Source organism: Microtus oregoni, unplaced genomic scaffold (genome assembly GCF_018167655.1).
Source record: "Microtus oregoni isolate MIOR12 unplaced genomic scaffold, Mior012 000030F_ref0000283, whole genome shotgun sequence".
Classification (NCBI taxonomy): domain Eukaryota; kingdom Metazoa; phylum Chordata; class Mammalia; order Rodentia; family Cricetidae; genus Microtus; species Microtus oregoni.
The window spans coordinates 24,069,096-24,091,763 of NW_024543089.1; the positions used below are offsets into that span (position 1 = coordinate 24,069,096).

General features: G+C 37.4%; 1 protein-coding gene across 2 annotated transcripts in view; it reads left to right on the plus strand.

Moving 5' to 3' along the window:
* Htr1f (5-hydroxytryptamine receptor 1F) overlaps positions 1-22,668 on the plus strand; it is a 131,716-nt gene that overhangs the window by 74,640 nt on the left and 34,408 nt on the right. The window contains exon 1 of one of the 2 annotated variants that reach the window (XM_041678594.1): positions 14,620-14,664. The exons of the other annotated variant lie outside the window; for it this stretch is intronic. The gene's annotated coding sequence lies outside the window, so the exon portion shown is untranslated. Of the gene's footprint in view, positions 1-14,619; positions 14,665-22,668 lie in introns of those variants that run through there. 2 annotated transcript variants of the gene reach the window in all.

Sequence of the window (22,668 nt, forward strand, 5' to 3'; positions counted from 1 at the left end):
ATTAGCCTTTTACGGTCTAGTTTCTTGAGTTCTTTATATATTTTGGAGATCAAACCTTTGTCAGTTGCAGGGTTGGTGAAGATCTTCTCCCAGTCAGTGGGTTGTCTTTTTGTCTTAGTGACAGTGTCCTTTGCTTTACAGAAGCTTCTCAGCCTCAGGAAGTCCCATTTATTCAATGATGCCCTTAGTGTCTGTGCTGCTGGGGTTATACATAGGAAGTGGTCTCCTGTGCCCATGTGCTGTAGAGTACTTCCCACTTTCTCTTCTATCAGGTTCAGTGTGTTCGGACTGATATTGAGGTCTTTAATCCATTTGGATTTGAGTTTTGTGCATGGTGATAGATATGGATCTATTTTCATTCTTCTACAGATTGACATCCAGTTTTGCCAGCACCATTTGTTGAAGATGCTCTCTTTTTTCCATTGTATACTTTTAGCTCCTTTATCGAAGATCAGGTGTTCATAGGTTTGTGGGTTAACAACAAGCTCTTAAACAGTCAACCAAGTAATTCTGAGCCTGAGCAGGCTGATTCTAGGGTGATAAAGCGTTATTTCACATCCTCATAAGAGGCATGGAGAGGGCCTCTCCATTCTCACAGTCATCCACGAGGATGAAACACATCACTGTTAAATTACAATATCAGCATCAAATAACCTAGAACCTCCAAATAAAAACTTTCCCACTTAGCATCAGACTGACACTTTTAAATAATAAATCCAGTACAGTAAATTCCCTTCTCAATTTACCTCCGGCATCTACAAACTGAGTACACAAAACACACCTGAGTGGTCCTGAGGGTGTTGCAGCCTGTTTCTAAATATAGCGCATCTTATTCCTGATTTTCATACTTCCTCTTACTGATGTACTAAAAGTTCTTTGCTGCAAAATGACTCAGGAGCAGAAAGGCATCTCAGAGAAGACTAAGAGTGACGAAGGGTACCAGAATGAGGGAATCTGAGTTCATCGTTCAAGATCACTTAGCAAAAACATGTTTATGAGTCATTTATTATAATAAAAGAACTTGCCAAGCACTATCCTTTTCTTACAAAAATCTTACATGTCCTTTTACTAGCTGAATAGAATTGAGATTTGTATCCTTAGGCTTACCGACAACAATCAGCTTCTTACCTAGTTGGTGTCTTCAGACTACTCTCTCACTGTCAGACTCATCATCATTAGGTCATTTGAATGTTCTCTTGATGTTTCTCAATATGTCTCACTCTTTAGCCCTTTCTTGTGAAAGAATGACCATAAAATCAGCTGTTTCATTCTCCAATTAGTCATTTTCGCCGTGAATGTTAAATTCTTTGTTCCATTCATTCAGATATTTCGGGGATGCTTTTTAATTCAGTTGTCAATGTTACAATTCTGATTACAAGCAATCTCTCTGACTACTTAAAATACCTGGGTGGGAAGGATTCAAGGGTGGGGAAAGATAATTTAAGCCAAGCCTACATTGCTGTCAGACTGCCAACTCAATATATATTTTCAGTATCATACACAGTATCTTCTCTTCATAAATCTTGTAGAAATCAGAAGGGAAGAATCACATTGAATTCACATAGTTGTTTCAACCCGTTCATTCTTGATGATCAGAATTTATCAATACATCTGTGACTTCAGCTTTTATAACTGATGAATAGCAAGGAATTATCTTACTGATAAAATTTTATTTAATTACTAGTATGTGAAAGATCTATGATCAGGGAAAATGTTACAAAAGATAAAAAGTGTTGATGAAAAATGGTTGTATGTGTTACTGGGTGGTGAGAGCACACACCTTTAATCCCAGCACTCAGAAGGCAGATGTCTGAGGTCAAGGCCAGCCTGGTCTACAAAGCAAGTCCCAGGACAGGCTCCAAAGGTATACAGAAAAGCTTTGTCTCGAAAAACCAAAAATATAGCCAGGCGGTGGTGGTGCACGCCTTTAATCGCAGCACTCGGGAGGCAGAGGCAGGCGAATCTCTGTGAGTTCGAGGCCAGCCTGGTCTACAAGAGCTAGTTCCAGGACAGGAACCAAAAGCTACGGAGAAACCCTGTCTCAAAAAATCAAAAAAAAAGAATAACCAAAAATAAAAATTTGTGTGTGTGTGTATACATATGGATGGATGATGGATGGATGGATGGATGGATGCACTAGAATATGCTGAAATTAGTCAAGGTTTGTCTAATTTTGTTAACAGTACTTTCCCAAGAAAATTTAAGCACACAAATCCTTTCAGAAAGCATTTCTATTCTTAATGACCAGGAGTTCTCATTTCAATAACAAGAATTACTGTAATAATTGGTTTCTTTAATGATTACTTCAAAGGAAGTGTGTCATGGTGGAAGGAACAGGAGCAACAGTCAAGTTCAAATTTTAGATATTTCTACTTAACTTTCCCATCCTTAAGTTTTCTCTTTAATAAAGATAAGATGTACCTTGAAATTATCTGTAAAGCTACCCCGTAGAAGCACTAGTACACTTTAGCTATTTTTTTTTATTGAGAAAAGGAAAAAAAAGTTTCAGCCTCCTCCCAGCCTCCCATTTCCCTTCCCCTCTTCCCACCCTTCTCCCCATCCCCCACTCTTCTCCCCCTCCCTCTCCAGTCCAAAGAGCAGTCAGGGTTCCCTGCCCTGTGGAAAGTCCAAGGTCCTCCCCCCTCCGTCCATGTCTAGGAAGATGAACATCCAAACTGGCTAGGCTCCCACAAAGCCAGAACATGAAGTAGGATCAAAACCCCGTGCCATTGTCCTTGGCTTCTCATCAGCCCTCATTGTTCGCCATGTTCAGAGAGTCCGGTTTTGTGTTATATAGGCTTTTGTAGTATGATCTGATGATTCTCTGAATTTCCTCTGTGTCTGTGGTTATGTCCCCCTTTTCATTTCTGATCTTATTAATTTGCGTATTCTCTCTCTGCCGTTTGATTAGTTTGGATAGGGGTTTATCAATCTTGTTGATTTTCTCCAGGAACCAGCTTTTTGTTTCATTGAAGAGAGTCCGGTTTTATCCCATGCTTTTTCAGTCACGGTCCAGCCACTATTGTTATCTCTTGCGCTGACCATTCAAGGAAAGAGTCACCCCAGAATATAATATTGGGCTCTTTGGCAGCTAGAAGAAACAGTGTCTGAAAACTGAACCCCGAACTTCTGTTCGGAAGCATATTTATTGCCTGTACAGAAAGGTTGTGTTTGGGATGCAATAAGTTCCTCATGTCAAAAGTGCCTTTGATTTATTCTATGTTATGTAAACTAAATCATCACCTCCTCACACTTTTTTTGTACTGTTTGCAGTACCCAATAACACAAGACCCCCAAGTGTGCCTGGATAGTCTTGTGAGCAAAGACAGGTAGTGCACATCTTTGAAAATAGATTTAGAAACAAACAATTCTATAAATCATAGAAAACAATCACTGTTCTTTACATAATTTTTTCAAAGTCCAGTTATCTTAAACAACCAGTAATACATGAAACTGCTACCCCAGATACAGTGAGAAACAAGCGTTGCATTTAATGTTTACCCTAGATTCAGTGACTCTATTGGATGCCGACTAAATCTATTTCAGAGTCATTAGTAATTTTCATATCATTACTTTTTAGTTCATATTTATTTTAGTTTTAATTATATACAAAATATTGTATATGCTAATGGAACATTTTTAAATGAACAAAATTCAATTATAGAACCATACTCAGCTTTTCTGGGTCTTTGCATATACTGAAATGAAGAGCAGTTAATTTGAATTTGAATCTCTGTGAAGCAATATTTTGTATTTAAAAATATATTTATAAAAAATATCTGTAATGTAGCTAATATCAAAAGTCTTTAATAAAAAACAGTTTGCAACTGTGAGAACCATCGTTGTCGATCTTTACAAATCATGGATTAAATCCCTAAAATAAAACTAATCAGTAATATCACACACACACGCGCGCACACACACACACACACACACACACACACCATTGTTTAATATCCACAAACAATCGGTTGCAGAACCTCTCCACAGATACCAAAATTCTCAATTTTTCCAGTCCCTTCTGTAAAACACTGTAAAAATCTGCACATATATCTCCTCTCTCATACTTCCAGTCATTTCTAAAATACACATTAATGCAGTGCAATCATTGTATAAACATTGGTCATACTGTACTGTTTAAAGACTAACGATAGGAGAAAAGTCTGGCATATGTAGCACAGATGCAATGTTTTTCCCAGGATTCTTCATTCACTGTTATTCATATCCACAGATGAGGATGCCCTAGCCATGTAGAGTAGATAGAGAGAGGGAGAGAGAGAGAGAGAGAGAGAGAGAGAGAGAGAGAGAGAGAGATGATAGATAGACAGATGATAGATAGATAGATAGATAGATAGATAGACGATAGATAGATAGATAGATAGATAGATAGATAGATAGATAGATAGACGATAGATAGACAGATAGATAGATGATAGACGATAGATAGATAGATAGATAGATAGATAGATAGATAGATAGAGATAGATGATAGATATAGATAGATGATAGATAGATAGATAGATAGATAGATAGATAGATAGATAGATAGAAAATAGATAGACGATAGATAGATAGATAGATAGATAGATAGATAGATAGATAGATAGATAGAAAATAGATAGACGATAGATAGATAGATAGATAGATAGATAGATAGATAGATAGATAATAGACGATAGATAGATAGATAGATAGATGATAGATAGATAGATAGATAGATAGATAGATAGATGATAGGTAGGTAGATAGATAGATAGATAGATGATAGGCAGATAAACAATAGATAGATACATAGACTATAGATAGGCTGATTGATTGGTAGACAATAGATAGACAGACAGATAAGTAGATAGATAATAGACGGCAGACATATATGTCTTTAAAAGTCTCTTCTCACTCGCCGCAAGAGAGCTAACACCAAATCAGAGATGGATCAGTCGTTTCAACTCCTCAACTTCTATAGCAAATCTTCTAGTGAATCCAGCCTGGATGCAACTGGACTGTGTACACATTAAGCCTCACAACCTTGATAAAATACTTTCCTTAGACCAAATTCTGCTGATCAATGTTTAACTAGCAAATTTTTTAACTCTAGCTCTTTTCAGTATTCATGTATTCAAGGACACAGATCAAGACTTACAAATAATTTCAGATTTATCTGCCATTTGGTTTGATTTTAAAACATTCTTCTCTGACTCGTTCAGACAGCATGCAACAAAGGAACAAATGTAGAGTGCTAATTGAGTTCAAAGTGTCACCTCACGTTTTCATTCTTATTTAACAACCGTAAGCCTCTGGAGGCATTCCCCTGCTGTGAACAGAGAATGCCACTTCACATGTTCAGCATTCCTGCACCAACTAAGCCCTATAGTGAGTGGATGAGTCATTCCACTGCCCTTCCCCATCTCCTTAGACTATTCCAATTACCCATAACATGGCAAAGAGACCAGGAAAAGGCACCGGATCCCTTGGAACTGGAGTTACAGATTGCTGTGAGCTGCCGGGTAGTTGCTGGAAATCAAACCTGGAAGAGCAGCCAGTGCTCTTAGTTGCTGTCCCTGCCCTCATTTTCCTTAACTGTCAATTAAATGACTTCCAATCAAATAGAATTCTAATAAGAGTTGCTTGACTCTCTGGTTTCCCTACCAAGCAAAGTACAATTTGGGATTTTATGGAAATAACAGCAAAACTGGGCATGGTGGTGCACATCATTAATCCCAGCATGCAGGAGGCTGAGGCAGGCAGATGTCTTGAGTTCAAGGCCAGTCAGGTCTACAAAGAGAGTTCCAGGACAGCCAGGGTTACACAGAGAAACCCTGTCTCAAAAAATCCAAAATAATAATAATAATAAACTGTTGAAAGAGCTGCGGGCTACATTCCTGCTGCCCAGCTTGGGCCCCTGACTAGCTTATGCCCCAAAATAACACACAAATTGTATTCTTTTAAACACTGCTTGGCCCATTAGTTCTAGCCTCTTAATGGCTAATTCTCACAATCTTGCCTAACCCATATTTAGTAATCTGTGTAGCACCAGTCTTACTGGGAAAGATTTAGCATGTCTGACCTGGTGGCTAGCTGCATCGTGTCTGCCCTGGAGAGGAGTGTGCGTCTGTCTGAGGCATCTTACCTCACTTCCTCCCAGCATTCTGTTCTGTTTACTCCACCCACCTATGTTCTAACCTATCAGGCTAAGCAGTTTCTTTATTGATTAACCAATGAAATTAACAGATTGATATATGACACTCCCACATCAATAAACAAAGAAAGATAAACAATAATAGCAGCAAGCTCATTTTATAGGAACTGAGTTGAACTGTCATTCTTTCTCAATGCTTTTAATGAGTTATATTTAAATTGATCATTATTTAACAGATTACATGTGTGACACATCATGCTTGTAATTTTTAAAACTTTTTGTTTAGTGAATATTCACAGACTTTTTAAAAGGTATTGGCAGTGAGATTTTGATATCTTTCAAACAATTCACAACGTGTGAGGCACGTAAGACAGGAGAGAATTGTGCTGGCAGAAAGAAAGGACCGGGAGAGAGAAACACTGACAGGTGGTGCAACCAGAAAGTGAATTATGGTAGTAATGAATTGAAGCCCTTCCAAACATGAGTTTACGCAGAGAGTGCTTTAAAACGTCGCATATATTGCTAAATTACAAATACATTTTAAAATAAGACAGAAAAACTACCGAAATCATCGGTTTCCTCCAGCAATGAGGTTGCTGGGAGCAATCAATGCCCTTTTGTCTGAGAACAGCACTTTCCCCAGTTCTGCTCTGACTATTCACCAGCCAACCTATTAGATGTCAGAGATGTAAATGGCAAGAACCTTTGCCTGTTAAATGTGTCTGTCAGTGAGCATCAACAGCAACCTTGACATACTTCTGAAGAGTGGATGGGGCTGACAGAGTCCATCTGCTCTATTACCTGAGTGTCTCCTGTGTGCCAGGCACTACGGCAGGCATTTATCTTTATATCATTCTATTATGCTGCCTGAAATAGAATTCTCCCTGTGTCTTTATTCAAATTGGTTGACTGAGTGAATACAAGTCATTTACATTTACAATCAGACCTCTCTATTTGGCCTTCAAAAGGATTCCCTGGATGTGGCAAGAGCTCAGGCTGAAACAGCAAAAATAAATAAAAGGACTCATCAAAGTGAAGTCTGTGTGCCAAGTGAATCAAGCAACAGAATGAAATGTTGAACTGACTGAGAAAAATGTCCCCAGGCCACGTTATCTGATAAAGGATTAGTACCCAAAGTGTATAAGGAATTCATTAAACACAAAATCTAGATAATAAAAGCATGGGCAAAGGACATGGGTAGACATTTGTGGAAAGATGTGTTGGGGGAGGCCGCTTGTTGGTTCCCAGCTGCTCAGACCTGAAATAATCACACAGAAACTTTCCTATTTGCAATACTATTTGGCCAATAGCTTAAGCATATTTCTGGCTAACTCTTATATCTTAATTTAACCCATCTCCATTAATCTGTGCATCACTACAAGGTTGTGACCTACCAGCAAAGTTTCAGCACATCTGCTCTGGGAGCGATTCCATGGCTTTTCTTTGACTCTGTCTCCTTTCTCCCAGCATTCAGTTTAGTTTTCCCTGTCTACCTCTATTCCCTGAGCAGGCCCAAGACAGTTTTTTTTTTATTAACCAATGATATTCACAGCATACAAAAGGGAATCCCACATCATGTTATAAAAATGGCCAAGGAGTCTATGAAAGGATCACTTATCATCTGAGAAATGTAAATCAAAAGCACCATATCCTCACACATTTTAGGGTGGCTGTTACCACACAGAAAATGAGAGCTAAGTGTTGATGAGGGTGCAGAGAATGAGGGTCCTTGTGCACTGCTGGTGGGAATAACACTGAGATGGATATGATGGAAAAAAAGTGCAAAGGTTCCTGAAGAAATTAGCAGTCCTTCCTCTGAGGATTCTCCCTAAGGATATAAAATCAGTTATTTTGAAGTGCTATCTATACTCCCCAGGTCATTTCAGTATGACTCCCAACAGCCAAGATAAAGCCATGTAGGTGTCCATAAACAGATGAATAAGCAAACTGTAGGGGGAGAGACAGGCAGAAAGAAAGAAAATATAATGGAATATTATTAGGGACATTAAAAATAAAGAAGCAAGAAAATGAATGGTAAATGTGCCAATCAAAAAGAACATTATGTCAAGCACAATGGGAAACCAAAACAAAAGCAGGCATGCTCATACTTAAATGTGAAGTCTGAAAAACTAAAATAAAACAAAAACAGGACAAATATAAAGATGATATGGATAGATGAATATGGGAATATATGGGCCAGTGGATGCAAAATAGCAGGATAATAAAGGATAAAGAAGTCTAAGAGGCCTTGAGACAAATTGAGGACTAGAATTGAGGGCAGTATAGTGTGCTCACAATTTCTGTGACATGAGTAGAGATGTCTGGTCTAGACAGTGATAAATAGAAAAAAGCAGGTGATTGTGAAATAATAAGTATGTTCACTCATTCCTTTTAAGAGCTTCCTTACTTTCTATTTATCTCAACATTCTATTGTATCCCTTAAATATATTCAATGAAGTTTATTTTCTATGAGACAAACACTGTTGTAAAATTGGGAGGACATATCTACTTAACTTCATTTTGGGGTACTATAAAACTATGGCCTAAATTTTTAAGAATAGAATACAATGTGTCCCCTGTTTTGTCACATGTCTACTTTAGAACAACCTGCTGCAGAAACAATTGTCCGTCTGAAAAGGATTTCAATGGCAGCCTATTTTCCATGAAAAAAACAAGAGCTTTGGTTAAGTTGCATTTGTCTGTGCTGGCTTGTAATATCGGTGGCTGTTTACAACCATGGTTTAATTAAGTTAAGGATTTATGTTATATTTTTAGGTTCCCAAATTCTTATCTCTACACCAAATACAATAACTTGAATGCTCTCCACAGTGAATGCTAATGAATTTGCTTGTCTAGCTCTATGGGAGAATGGGATCCTCCTGGACACAATGCAGCCCAAACCAAGGAAAGCTGGGGGATTTCAGAAGACAGGAAAGCCACTTTCTTTAAATTTAGTTACATTAGCATTCCATTGTGGTACTATGATTTTTCTTCAATATGTGGAAATATTTTTAATTTCTCTGACTATAAATCAGAATAATAGCATAGAAGCTTAAATATGAATGCTGTGTAAGTGTATACATAAGAATATATGGCAATACACAGAGAAACCTTGTTTTGAAAAACACAGAAAAAGAAAAAGAAAAGAATATGTGACAATCTCTTAAGACCACTCCCAGAGAAATAATTATTGTGAATTAATCTTTTTAAATTAATATTCATTGGATTTCTTTGTATTAGTTAAATCTCTCAATTCACATAGTGAATTATAGTTTAAATAATTTTTCAATTGTTATGCCATATATCAATCTCATCTTGTCAGACATGGTTTCTTTGTTTATTTGTTTTTCAAAAGTAAAAACCTGAGGTTGGAGAGATGGCTTCACAATTAAAAGCAAACATTGTTCTTCTAATTAACCCAAATTCAGTTCCCACTGCCCATATTGGACAGCTCATAACCGCCTGTACCTCCAGATACAGGGAGCCTAACACCTCTTGCTTCCTTGGTACCTGCACTCGTACATTCACTTTTAAAAATTCATTTTTTTTTATTGAAAGCAACTTTAATGTCTTACTAGGTACAATGATCCCATTAAAATATTATCTTAACTCTTAACCTTAATCAGAGAAGCCTCTTTCTCATGAGCAGTGAATGCCGACACTCCTAGCTGCATTGCCCAAAGTGCTGGGAAGCAGTGAGAGATGACTGCGCTTCCCTGACAAGACATTTCCACCACCCCCTCTAAGACTCAGAAAAGGTTGCAGAAGAGGAGGCAGAAAGAACATTAAGAGCTGGGACATCAAATTAAATGTCACCCTCTGCATATGACACAGCCATCGATACCACAACCTCCCAGCAGCTGCAAGGTTCTGCACTGTGTCTACACAGCGATGGCTGGTCAATAGTCAAGTGTGGGGGAGGACTGGATCTAGGCGTCATATCCATCACAGCTGAACTCTTTGCTAAGGACTGACTTGTGTGTCCTTCTGTGCACTCACAGGTGACCTCATCAGGCTCCAATGGACAGCTCAAATCCCATGATCATACATACAGATGCCCTGGTTAAGCTAAATGGGTCACAAAACAAACCCAAACTTCATGAGTCTTGGAATGTTAATGGTTGGTGTGACAGAGCATTGATATTAAAAGGAGGAAGCTTACAAAGGGTGGGAAGAAAAGGGTAATCTGTATATATAGATACATGTATGAAACTTTCAAAGAGTGATTTTTTTTTTTTTTTTTTTGGTTTTTCGAGACAGGGTTTCTCTGTAGCTTTGGTGCCCATCCCGAAACTAGTTCTTGTAGACCAGGCTGGCCTCGAACTCCCAGAGATCCACCTGCCTCTGCCTCCCGAGTCCTGAGATTAAAAGCCACCACCGCCCGGCTTTGTGTGTGTGTGTGTGTGTGTGTGTGTTTTGAGTGAAATATTTTTTAAATCTTCACCTATTACCATTGAACACTCACTTAAGGTCTATAACAATTTTACCTAAACTTATCCATACTTCATATGATAATAGAACCATTTATGAACCACAATTTTCTGAGCCTCATTTCCCGTGCCCTCTCTTTCTAAACTCTCTTTCAAGGTACACACCAGAACAAGCATCACCAACAACACATCAGAAGCAAGCATGCTTCTTTGCCTGCTCCTGGTGTTCTTTACTCTGAACATGTGTCATTTTGTATCTCATATTCCATCTGTCCATGCCATTTTTCCCTGACTCACTTCCCTTACTTCAGAGTTGAAATTTTCCCTGTCTATTCCACAAACCAACTTGAAACATACATAATTGTATGAAACTTTTGATGACTTACTTTAGAGAGTTATAACGAATTGTATCTATGACTCTTCATCACTGCAAGCTTGGCACAGACTATGTGCTTAGTAATGAGTTGAAGAATGAATGAGTAGGTGGAATAGATCTGTATATGATGATAGGTAGGATGGAAATAGGTGCATCTGTGACTAGGTAGGAAACCAGTGGGTGTACAGATAAGGTAAAGTAATTGTCAAAAATTTTTACCATGGAAACAGATAAAGCGTTAAATGTCATAAGCACAAATTACAGTTCAGTATGACAAGGGCTTTGACAGGAAATACTACAGATGTATACCAGTTAATTTTAAGTACGGTTTAAGGATTGTGGAATGGTAAAGTGAGATATCTTGCTTAGAGAACTGCACCAACTGATTTGGGGGTATAGTCTCAGGGTATGGAATGGTAAGTCAGGGTCTCTTGTTTACAGACCTGTAGCAGTTTGTTTTGGGGTACAGTCTCAGGGTTGTGGAATGGTGAAGTAGTGTCTTTTGTTTACATGTCTATACCAATTGGTTTGGGGATACAGTCTCAAGGTGGAGTGGTAAATCAGGGTCTCCTATTTAGAGATCTGCACCAGCTGATTTTGGGTTTCAGTCTCAGGGTGGTATAATGCCATGATTCATGTTGGTTCTTCTAGTTCTAGCCTCACACTTTATAGGCACAGAAAATGAAGCAGAAAAATAATGAGTCACATGAGCTACACAGCCTTCAACACAACCTGATGTTTTTCCTACAGACCTGAAAGAATGGACATAAGTGATTGGTATATGTCTTGAAACTCAATCATAATTCAAGTCACATGTACCTAGTGTAAAGATGAAAATAGAATGTTGTTACAATATGACTCACTTCTTGACTTTGTAGTTATTAGAAAAGTGGTCTTTTATATCAAAATTGGTTTCACTTAAAAAGTTAATACTTAATACATGCAAGACTTGTTGAAAAATTAATTAGACATGATAGTTGGCCAACCTTTGTTAAGAGAATCCTTTCATTTTCGCTTATTTTATGTGCCCACCTGTTTGGTCTGTATGTGTGTCTGTGCACCATGAGAGCACCTGCTGCCCACAAACAGCAGAAGAGGGCAAGAAAATATAGGATACCTTGAAATTGTAGTGATAGAAAGTTGCAAGCCCCTATGTGGGTGCGAGCAATCAAATCCTGATCCTCTAGAAGACCAACCAGTGCACTAACCCTCTGTTTACCTAATTTTTAATACTTACGATTTGATTACTATTTTATTCATTATAATGACAGTCATTTGCCTTCTGAAATGATTCCATAGGAAAATTTGCTTAGTTCAAGTGCGACAGCACATGGGTGAAATCCCAACACTCACAATAGAAGCCAGAAGATCAGGACATCAAGCTACATAGTGAGCTCAAGGTTGCCATGGGAACAGGAGACCCAGACCCCAACCAAAAAAAAATTGAAAGGAGGAAGAAAAGGGAGGGAGATGGAATGAAAGAGAATAAAAAGGGAGGGAAGGAAGGAGAAAAGAAAAGGTATAAACTAATACCTCCAGAAAGATTTTATTCTATTTTTAAAACACATGGTTGACTATTAGAAGTCTAATTTAGAAGTTATTTCTGAGGCATAACATTTACTTTTGTGTATATATTTTTCTGCCCTAAGAAATATAGTCAGCCTGTTCACAGGGGAGCTGTTTCCCATTTTGCTCTGAAACTGTAGCAATATTCTGCTGTGGGAAACAAACCATTGGATATATTTACCATGTTCCAGGAAATGAGCTCTGACATTAAGTTTTCTGTAACAGAACTAATTTGTATCTTCACTGGCCTGATTTCAGCTTTCTGAATCTTTCATTTCTCTAAATTAATATAAATAGCTGGCAAATGATGCCCTTTGGCAGTACCAAGCAAGCCAAATACGTTATGCAAGCAAAGCAACTTATTTTGTGAGTCTCAGACACTTCAGTGTTTCTGTATCATCAAAGCTGTCGGTGTGCCATAGAGAATTCCTTCACCAAAAGCCTCCCAATGACTTGCCCTTCTACAAATGTCCACACTTACCAAATTGTGATCCTCAGCACGTATTTCACTTGTCCTTAGGGAAGGCAGAAAACCTCTAATGCATATAAATTTTATCTTTGCTGGTTTATATAACTTATTGATAAATATAAGTTTTATATTATTTTACTAAATAAGGAGTGTTAAAGTTCTTAATTCATCCAGGAAAATGGGAATAACAATGTGACATTTTTGTACTTGTCAGTGTACAGGATTCTGAGGATGAACATTGAGCTCAGAGTGGTAGTTCAGTTGTCAAGTATAATGTTTTAAGGATAAGTGTCCCCCATAAGCTCATGTATTTGAACATGAGTGGATGGTGCTAGTTGGGAAGGTTATGGAGCCTTTAGGGGCTGGAGCGTTGGCAGGGAAGTATGTCCTAATGAAGTGCTTTGAGAATTTATATCTTTGTTTCACTTCCTGTACTCTCAGCCATATTTCTGGCCCTCCCTCCACATGATGGCTGCCATGATAGACTGTCCCTTTGGTGCCACTGGAAAAATAAAACCTTTAACTTCCTTAAGATGCTTTTTTTTAAGATTTATTTATTTATTATGTATACAACATTTCTTCCATGTATGCTCACATGCCAGAAGAGGGCACCAGATCTCATTACAGATGGTTGTGAGCCACCATGTGGTCGCTGGGAATAAAACTCAGAACCTTTGGAAGTGCATTCAGTGCTCTTAACTTCTGAGCCATCTCTCCAGCCCCTTAAGATGCTTTTTGCCATGATATTTTATCACAGAGAAAGCCTCATAAAAGGTCAGATTGCCCAAGTGTTGGTCCCTGGGGAGTTTGGCGCTAGGGCAGGTCTGGTAAGGGATTAAACCTGTACAAGGAAGCACAGAGAGAGCAGAACCATTCTCATGGTGAACCTGGCTTGCCATCTTTGCTTTACTGTGTCTTTCATGAGCTCCATTATTGGAAACCCAACAAGGTGCAAAATGAATTTCAACACTGAGATATGTGCTTAGGGCCAGACATAAAGCCTATCTTCTTGGTTCTACCTAAATGATGTTATGGTTAACTGGATCCTCTCAAATCCCACTTGGTCAGCAGTGGTGATGGGGCATTTTTCTCTGCTAGATTCACTGCCCTATTGACCAAATCCCCCGAGTTCAGAATTTGTAGTTTTTAAATACGATGCCCTTTTCCAATGATATCATGCTTTTTTCATGTCACTGTGGAGCAAAGATAAAAGAAAAGGTTAACCACATCTAGGGGTCAAAGCAAAGCTTGTAACATCCCTGAAGGCTTTGAGCTAATGGTCCTCACCCTGATGCATCAGCTTTCCAAAACTGAAAGTATTTCCCACCACTTAATGCCATTGTCATCTTCCCGACAGGTCTCCAGACAGCATCATCTCTGTCTGAAGACCCCAGAGTCATAAATCTATAGAATTTCTAAGCATTTCCCAATTGGGATACATGTCACAGAAATATCTTAATCATAATTATGTCATTAGTTTCCAAAAAAAAATCTCTCAATTTCAATGTTTGTGGGGTTATAACATGGTTGCTGTAGTCAGAATAAAATCAAAGAATTAGAAAGACTTTTAGAAGCCTTTAGCATAACATCTGCTTCTCTGTAATTCCTGATCCCTGTGCCTTGATTCTAGTGGTTCTCATCTAAATGGCATTTATCAGATGATCAGCCCGTGTATTCAGGAAAGTGGGTGAGTAAACATGTGTGGGTGTCCATGAATCTTTAAATTTGAGTGCATATCCCTTCAACCAGAGACTTATTTCCAACTAAATTACCTTTAACCTGCTAAGCAGAGATTGGTCTCCTAAAAACTGTCATCAGGAAATATTTTATTTTGTCCTTTCAGGGGAAAACCTTGATAAAGAAACAAAATTAAGTAGAACTTCATATCCAATATGGAATAACATTATTGTGCCTTGAAATTTTTCACATAGATTCTGCTGAAATTTAGTAGCATAGTGGATGTCATTGTTCTCTAATATCTTGTTCCCTCCTGCTTCTGTGAATGAGGAACAGAATAGCTCCCCATTCCATGAACAGTGTGTAGCTCAAATCTTCCCTACGATGGAAAGAAATTGAAGGTGGTATGAAATGGTTACACAGAAAAAAGTCCTAGTTAATTCATGCTGAATGTGTTCTTTGAAGACGTAATAAATTCTACCTCTTCATGGTATTTAAATTTTGATGCTGTGTGTTGCCATAGTATAACATTATCTGTATGCTTCCACCTAAATCTGACTAGGGTCTATTTACAAAATCTTTAAGACAGCACCAACATTCACTAACAATGAAAAACAACAGTGATGTGTGTGTTGCGGCATGATTCCTTTACTGATGTGGGAAGTCCTTCTGTATATGTTGCTTTTATTGGTTAATGAATAAAGCTGCTTTCAGTCAATGGCTTAACAGAGTAAAAACAGGTGGAAAATCCAAACAGAGATGTGGAAAGAGAAAAGACATATTCAGAGAGAAGCCATGCAGCCATCAGAGAGAAAGATATGAGCTGTCAACTGGAATCTTGCCAGTATACCATGCCCCTCATGGTAAAATGAAAACTAATAGGAATAAGTTAAGATGTAAAAGCTTACTAAGAATAAGCTAAAATCATTGACCAAGCTGTGTTGTAATTAATACAGTTTCTGTGTGGTTATTTTGAGTCTGGGTGACTGGGAACCAACAAGCAGCCTTGAACTACAGATTGGTGCACCAATGTGTCCTAGCTAAATCCACATAAAACATGAGAGAGCTTGGAAAGGAATTCTAGACACACACACCTACACACACACACACACACACACACACACAAAACAAAGTTTAGCTGTATTTTTTCAGCTATGCTCTGTTTGCTGGCAGTGTGCAGGAACACCACAGTTCCTTTAAGAGACGTCTTCCTGATTCACAAGTAGCAGCAAAAATGAAAAGAAAAAGAAAAAAACACCTTGTGGTTTCCAAATGGCGGCTTCCTGATTCATGCTAGCCACATGATCAGCTCTGGCCCTTTCAGGAGGCTGAGCACTTAAATGGGATCTGTGAGCAGCATGTTACAAATTGCTTAATGGTGACACAGACCTGCTGTGACCCTGGATCTAGGATGGAGAAAATGGCTCTCAGGGGCAGCAAACATGCCTCAGATATGTTGGGCTGGGTGGAGCAAGCAGGCAGGACCTTGGAGTTGGTCTTAGCCTTGCCCATTTAGCATTTAAAAGAAAAAATGCAGTCCTGGTCAAAAAATATTTACAGATACACATGCAATAAAGACAAATGCAGATGGAAAAGACCTCTAAATGGGTCACCGTGTTGGATAAATGTATATAGGCTTGAGAGAGAAAAGAAAAAGAGTATAAACACTTATAATATAAAAGAGTACAGACAGTCATAGATTAAAGGAATAAAAATAATAAAATATTAAAGTTGTAGAAAAAGTAATAGAAAAAGAAAAATAAACCATGTAAAAATAGATTATACACAGAGAATCTGTATTATGTATATTATTGTGTTTTCTTTGAAATTTTTGACTGTGAATGAGCTAAGTACAGAGAGATATTTCATTGTGCAGGCTGCTAAGCTAAACCAACATATATATTTTAAAGGTATCTTGACTTCTTCAAAATTTGGGTCTAAGGATATTTTGCTTTGGAAAAGAGGTCTACATTTGTTTCCATCAAGGTTTGAGAACCTATAGATTCTTTCCAGACTAATGTGGTTTGGTCATACAAGACCTCCTGAAACAATGGCGCAGATGGTCCAACATCTATGACTGCTTCAAGACTGTGGCTGCAAAAGACCTACCACACAGGATATCCCATGACAGACCTGAATAACAGTGCCCTCAGTCAGCAGGAAGTAGTCTAGACAACAACACCCAAATTCCCTAGATGATTGCTTATAAATGTTGGTTTACATTTAAAGGGGGATATGCTGTAGATATGAATACTTTGAATTGGTATGGATCTTGGTCTATTAATACAAATTTTAGAGCAATTTTGTTATACATATAATAGTCAAGCTTGTAGTTATGTTAGTTAGATTTTCTAGATGTACAGAGATATATTTCAGATGGATAGTCTTCAAACCTTTCAAAGACTAACAAAATATGGCATTTAAAATGTTTTAAGAACTTAGACTTTTCATGACAATGAGACACATTTGCTCCAGGCAGAACCAATTACTTCAAGAAGAAGATAAGCATTGAAGAGACTCCTTATGGAGTTTACTAGCCATCTGAGCAAGAAACTGCTCTTGCCTGGACTGCTATATGAACTGGACATGCAGGACCCACAGAAAAATGACTACTAAACTTGCCTAAAGGTGAGACAGTTCTTTAGGATTCCTAAAAGGATTCATAAAAGAGTCTACCTGAAATTCTGCAGGACAGCAGAGAAAGTGACCGACAAACTGCCAATATAGGTGGAACTGTCTCGAAATTTTCTGCTTCATGGAAAAGTCTGCCAGATACTATGGGCCCATAGGCTGAAGATGGACATTCCAACAATACAAAAGAACTTTTGGTAACAGGCAGGAAGATGTCTTTGTCATTTCAAGAGTTTTGGAAGTTGCTTACATTGTACTTTCTACTTACTTAGGTAATATATCCTTCTGGAGTCCTGGATGGAATTGAAGAGTAAATATAATTCTCTTAGTTATAAATATTATAACTATAATTCTTGCTTGATAATTGTTTTGTTATATGTAATTTTACTATTTTAAAGTTGAACCCTTCCTTTTTATTTAAACAGAAAAAGGAAAATGGTATGGCCTTCTATGTATGTGTTGTTTTTATTGGTTAATAAATAAAGCTGCTTTCAGCCAAGGGCTTAGGAGAGTAAAGCCAGGTGGAAAGTCCAAACAAAGAGAGAGAACACGTAGATTCAGAGAGAAGCCATGTAGCAGCCAGAGGAGAAAGATGGGAGCCAGCAACTAGAACCATGCCGGTAGGCCAAGAACCTCGTAGTAAATTATAAAATAGGAATGGGTTAATTTAAAATGTAAGAGCTTGCTAGAAATATGCCAACTCATTGGCCAAACAGTATTGTAATTAATACAGTTTCTGTGTGATTATTTCAAGTCTGGGCAGCTAGAAATGAACGAGCAGCCTCTGACTACAATTTACCTAACATTAAAGTGGACCAGTTCACTGGTGTACACTTGAGAGACACTACAAATCATATTTTTCCTTTCTCTTTGCTTTTTGAAGCTTACTAGATGCATTTGGTGAAACTGCATGGGCTCCTGAGTCATCGATTAGAAGGAGCAAGTACATCTGTATAAAACTAAATAAAATTTCCTTAAACCTAATAGAAGCTTATTTTTCTTTCCTCTACAGAATCTGAGCTCAGACCCAAAGGCTAATGTGATCACTCCACAGTCTCTTCAGAAGTCTATGTCTTTTTTTCTGTTCTTGCTTCCTTAGTTCCTTGCTTTATCTTTAGGATCACTGTGTTGGTATAAATAGCTTCTGTCACTTCAGCCATCCCTTATTACAAACCAGGCCCACAGTAGGAGAAACAAAAGCCCCAGGAGAAAAGCGAACAAACACTGTGATTTCTTCTGAAAACTGCCCTTGAGATTCCTGTCAACATTTCATTAGATAGAACTTGACCTCACAGATATGTAAATGTACCTTAGAAAAAGGGAGATGGATAGAGGAAGCAAAGGCATTGTTTTTCATACTTTCTGCCAAAGCTACTCTCCCATGTTGTTTGCATAAGCATTGTTGTATTTGCCTAAGTTTATAAGTATTCCTTAAATTCCTTTGGAAATCAACTTCTATGTCTTCTCATTCTCTGAGCACATATTGTCATTATTCTCTTAAAACTTACATATTTCTCTTTGTTTGATCATTTTTGTGATTCTTTTCTGATCTAAATCATTTTAGTAACTATGACTTTAAATTTATCCATATTGAAATGGCATTATGCCTACCCACTTCTCTTCCTTTCTGATTATACTTTGTATTTTAATTTAATTTCTTATTGTCTTCCTTGTGGTGTTCCAAAGCTCAATACTTGGTTTTTAATGTGATCATATATATAACATACTCAACTGAGTTTTAGTTATCACTGAAAAACAGAGTTTATCTTTCATGTTTAAAAAAGGACTTATAAATAGATGTCTATTCATGAAGAAAGAGGACATAATTGAAATTCACAGTATAACATATATTAGCATTTGGTTTATTTGCAATGTTCTAGTTGCTTTTCTTTTGCTGGGGTAAAAGACATGATGAAGACAACTTATTGAAGAAAGTTTTCCTTTGGTCCTACATAGAAAAGAAACTGTCATGGTTATGAAGCATTGTAGCAAGCAGCAGGGACAGAAAGCTGAGCACTCACATTCTCAACTACAGCATGAAAAGCAAACTCAAATTGGTACAAGGCTTTTAATCCCAAAACCTGCGTCTAGTGACATCCTTCCTCCAGCAAGGATGTACCTTCTAAACCTACCCAAACATCACCATCAACTGGAGACCAGGTGTTCAGATACGTGAGTCTGTGGAGGAGATTCTCATTCAAACTACCACATAATAACAATTCATGTGTAAAAAAGTGGCAAGATTGTAAAGAAAAGGGAGTCTGTGCCCACTCTTAGTGGGAAGAAACAGCACAGGGTCCCTGAAAACATTAAATATAAAGCTATACTATTATTTAGTCGTATCACTCAGATATGTGTCAGAAGCGAATGCTGTCAGTGTCAGAGAGACAAATGCTCTCCCATGCCCAATGAAGCATATTATCTAGTACACAAAAGACTGAACAAAAGTGAAAAATAATACTTCTGGTGAATAATGGAAAAATGCGTGTGCATCTTGGTTTTAAATGTAAACACAGCTTGCTGAAAGTTTTAATTTGTTTAAAGCAGCCATTTTATACATCTCATGCTTCAAAGCCTGAACAAAATTTTTCAATGGATAAGGTAAAAGGAAACTCACATAATACATAGTGAGAATCATTAAAAATGAAAATAAAAAGGTACTTGTGGATTGTGATCGCAATGTCGAAATGCTGGAATTTTTGTCAAGCAGCAGTAATCATCATACAATCTGCTGTGGGACAGTGGTCTGTATCCTGTCTATTATATTTTAAATAAATGCTGATTGGCCAGTAACCAGGCAGGAAGTATAGGCAGGGCAATGAGAACACGAGAATTTTGGGAAGAGGACGTCATACAATTAAAAAATCCTGCTGATTAGGTAGTTATATTTCTTCTACTGACCTGTGGTCAGTAGCTAATAGCTAGAAAAAATGCTTCAAAAATACAAAATATGACCCAGAGAGTATTTATAAAAAGTCTTATAGAATCTTAATTAATTAATATTTGGGGTAATACTGGTATATAAATTAGTTCATATAAATTATGCAAATATTGACATTTTAATAACAGTCAACTGTATATGAGAAATGAAACTTATAATTAGCCTCAGTGGAGTCAGGGAATTATCATTTGTCCTACATAATAGATATTCTGCACTAATGTCCTGCTTAGGATTTTGAAATGCCACTGGCTATCATTATAAACATGTCATTTACTAAAACCACAATATTTCATCATTCCTGCCTTTTGTTTCTCTTTGTTCTAATTTAAGTTCCAGGAATTTTTTTAAAAAAACTAACAAAGAAGGACAATTAAATAAAGAGCTTGTAGCCTTGTTGCTCAGTGAATATAACACAGAAATAATCAAAGGTGGATGATTATTGTCTGATAATGATAAATGTAAATCTGTCTCATTTTTCTAAGATTGGGTGTTAATATACACTGTGAAGTTGAATGTACCTTGTGTTTGCCACTGTTATATTGTTATGAAGAGACACCATGATGGAGAAATCATAATTTTAAAAGAAACTGTTTAACTAGTAGCTTGTCTACAGTTTCAGAGGCTTAGTTCATTATCATCATGGTGGGAAACATGGCACGGAATCATAGATGAGGGCTGAATCTTCAGGCAGAGAGAGACACTGGGTCTGGCATGGGCTTTTGAAAGTTCAAAGGTCATCTCAGGTGACACATTTACTCCTACAAAGCCACAACCCCTAATCCTTTACAAACAGTGCACTCCCTGATCTTAGCATTCAGATATGGCCTAGGCGGACCATTCTTATTCAAATTACCACAGATATGCTATATATGAATAACAAGATGAGATACAATTCACAGGTGTGCACAGGCATGCAAGTACATGTACACATGCATGCACACACATATTCATACGGAAGGAAGCTTAAAAATAATTCTAGTCTTAGATAATACTATAAATTGAACGTTCTATTGGATAAAATGGCTATATTGAAAATTGTTGTGAATATGTGTGTCGAGGAGCACATTTTGTCTTTGTTTTCAAACATTTCTCTAAGTACATTTTAAGAGTTTTAAAAAAACAGATCAGTGTTTGTAATTTGGCAGTTATGATGTTACATAACACAGATGGTCCCAACACACTTATGATAATTGTTTTGGAATTGTTTTTGTTTTATTTTACTATGGCAACAACATGATACACATTCAGTAGTAAACCAATTCAAATTTTAGGATTGTGATCTTTGTTTATCTCCATATAACGCCCTCTCATGGCTCCAAGGACAGAAGTGAGCAACAACCCCCAATAAGCATTTCTGAATCAATACTTGACCACAGCAATATACAGTAGACATGCAATTTCTTTGTATTGTTCTCCTTGTTTCTGTTTTACTGATCTCAGCCATCAGTTGATTATTTCCTGCCTTCAACTCTTCTTGGGTGTGTTTGGTTCAATTTGTTCTCACACTTTCAGATGTGCTGTCAAGTTGCAAGCATGAAATTTGTCCAAATTCTTCAAGAAGTCACTGAGTGCTATGAACTTTCCTCTTAGCACCACTTTCATTGTGCTGCATAAGTTTGAATGTGTTGTGTATTCATTTTCATTGAATTCTGGGAAGTCTTTAATTTCTTTCATTATTTCTTCCTTGATCCAGTGATAATTCAGTTGAGTTGTTCAGTTTCTATGAATTTGAAGGCTATCTCTAGTTTGTGTTGTTGAACTCCAACTTTAATCCATGGAGATCTGATAAGATACAGGGTTTATTCTACTTTATTTGTTTCTGTTGAAACTAGTTTTGTGACCAAATATGTGCGCAATTTTGGAGAAGATTCCTTGGGGTGCTGAGAAGAAGGTATGCTCTTTGGTGTTGGGTGAAATGGTCTATAGATATCTGGTAGGTTCATTTGAGTCATAACTTCTGTTAGTTCCGCTTTTTCTGTTTAGTTTCTGTCTAGATGGCCTGTCCATTGGTGAGAATGGGTGTTGAAGTCTCCCACAATTAATGTGTGGGGTTCAATATGTGATTTAAGCTTTAGTAATGCTTCTTTTACAAATGGGGTGCCCATGTGGACATAAATGTTCAGAATTGAGGCATCATCTTGGTGGATTTTTCCTTTGTTCAATATGAAATGTCTTTCTCTGTTTCCTTTGATTAATTTTGGTTTGAAGTCTATTTTGTTAGATATTGGAATAGCTACACCAGCTTGCTTCTTTGGTCCATTTGATTAGAAAACTTTTTTCCAACCCTTCACTCTGAGGTAATGTCTGTCTTTGATGTTGAGGTGTGTTTATTGTATGCAGCAGAAGGATGGATCCTGTTTGTATTGGCGTAAATAAATTCAAGGCAGATATTAAAGAATATATACAGCTTTAATGTTTAAATAAACTTACAGAACCGAGGTT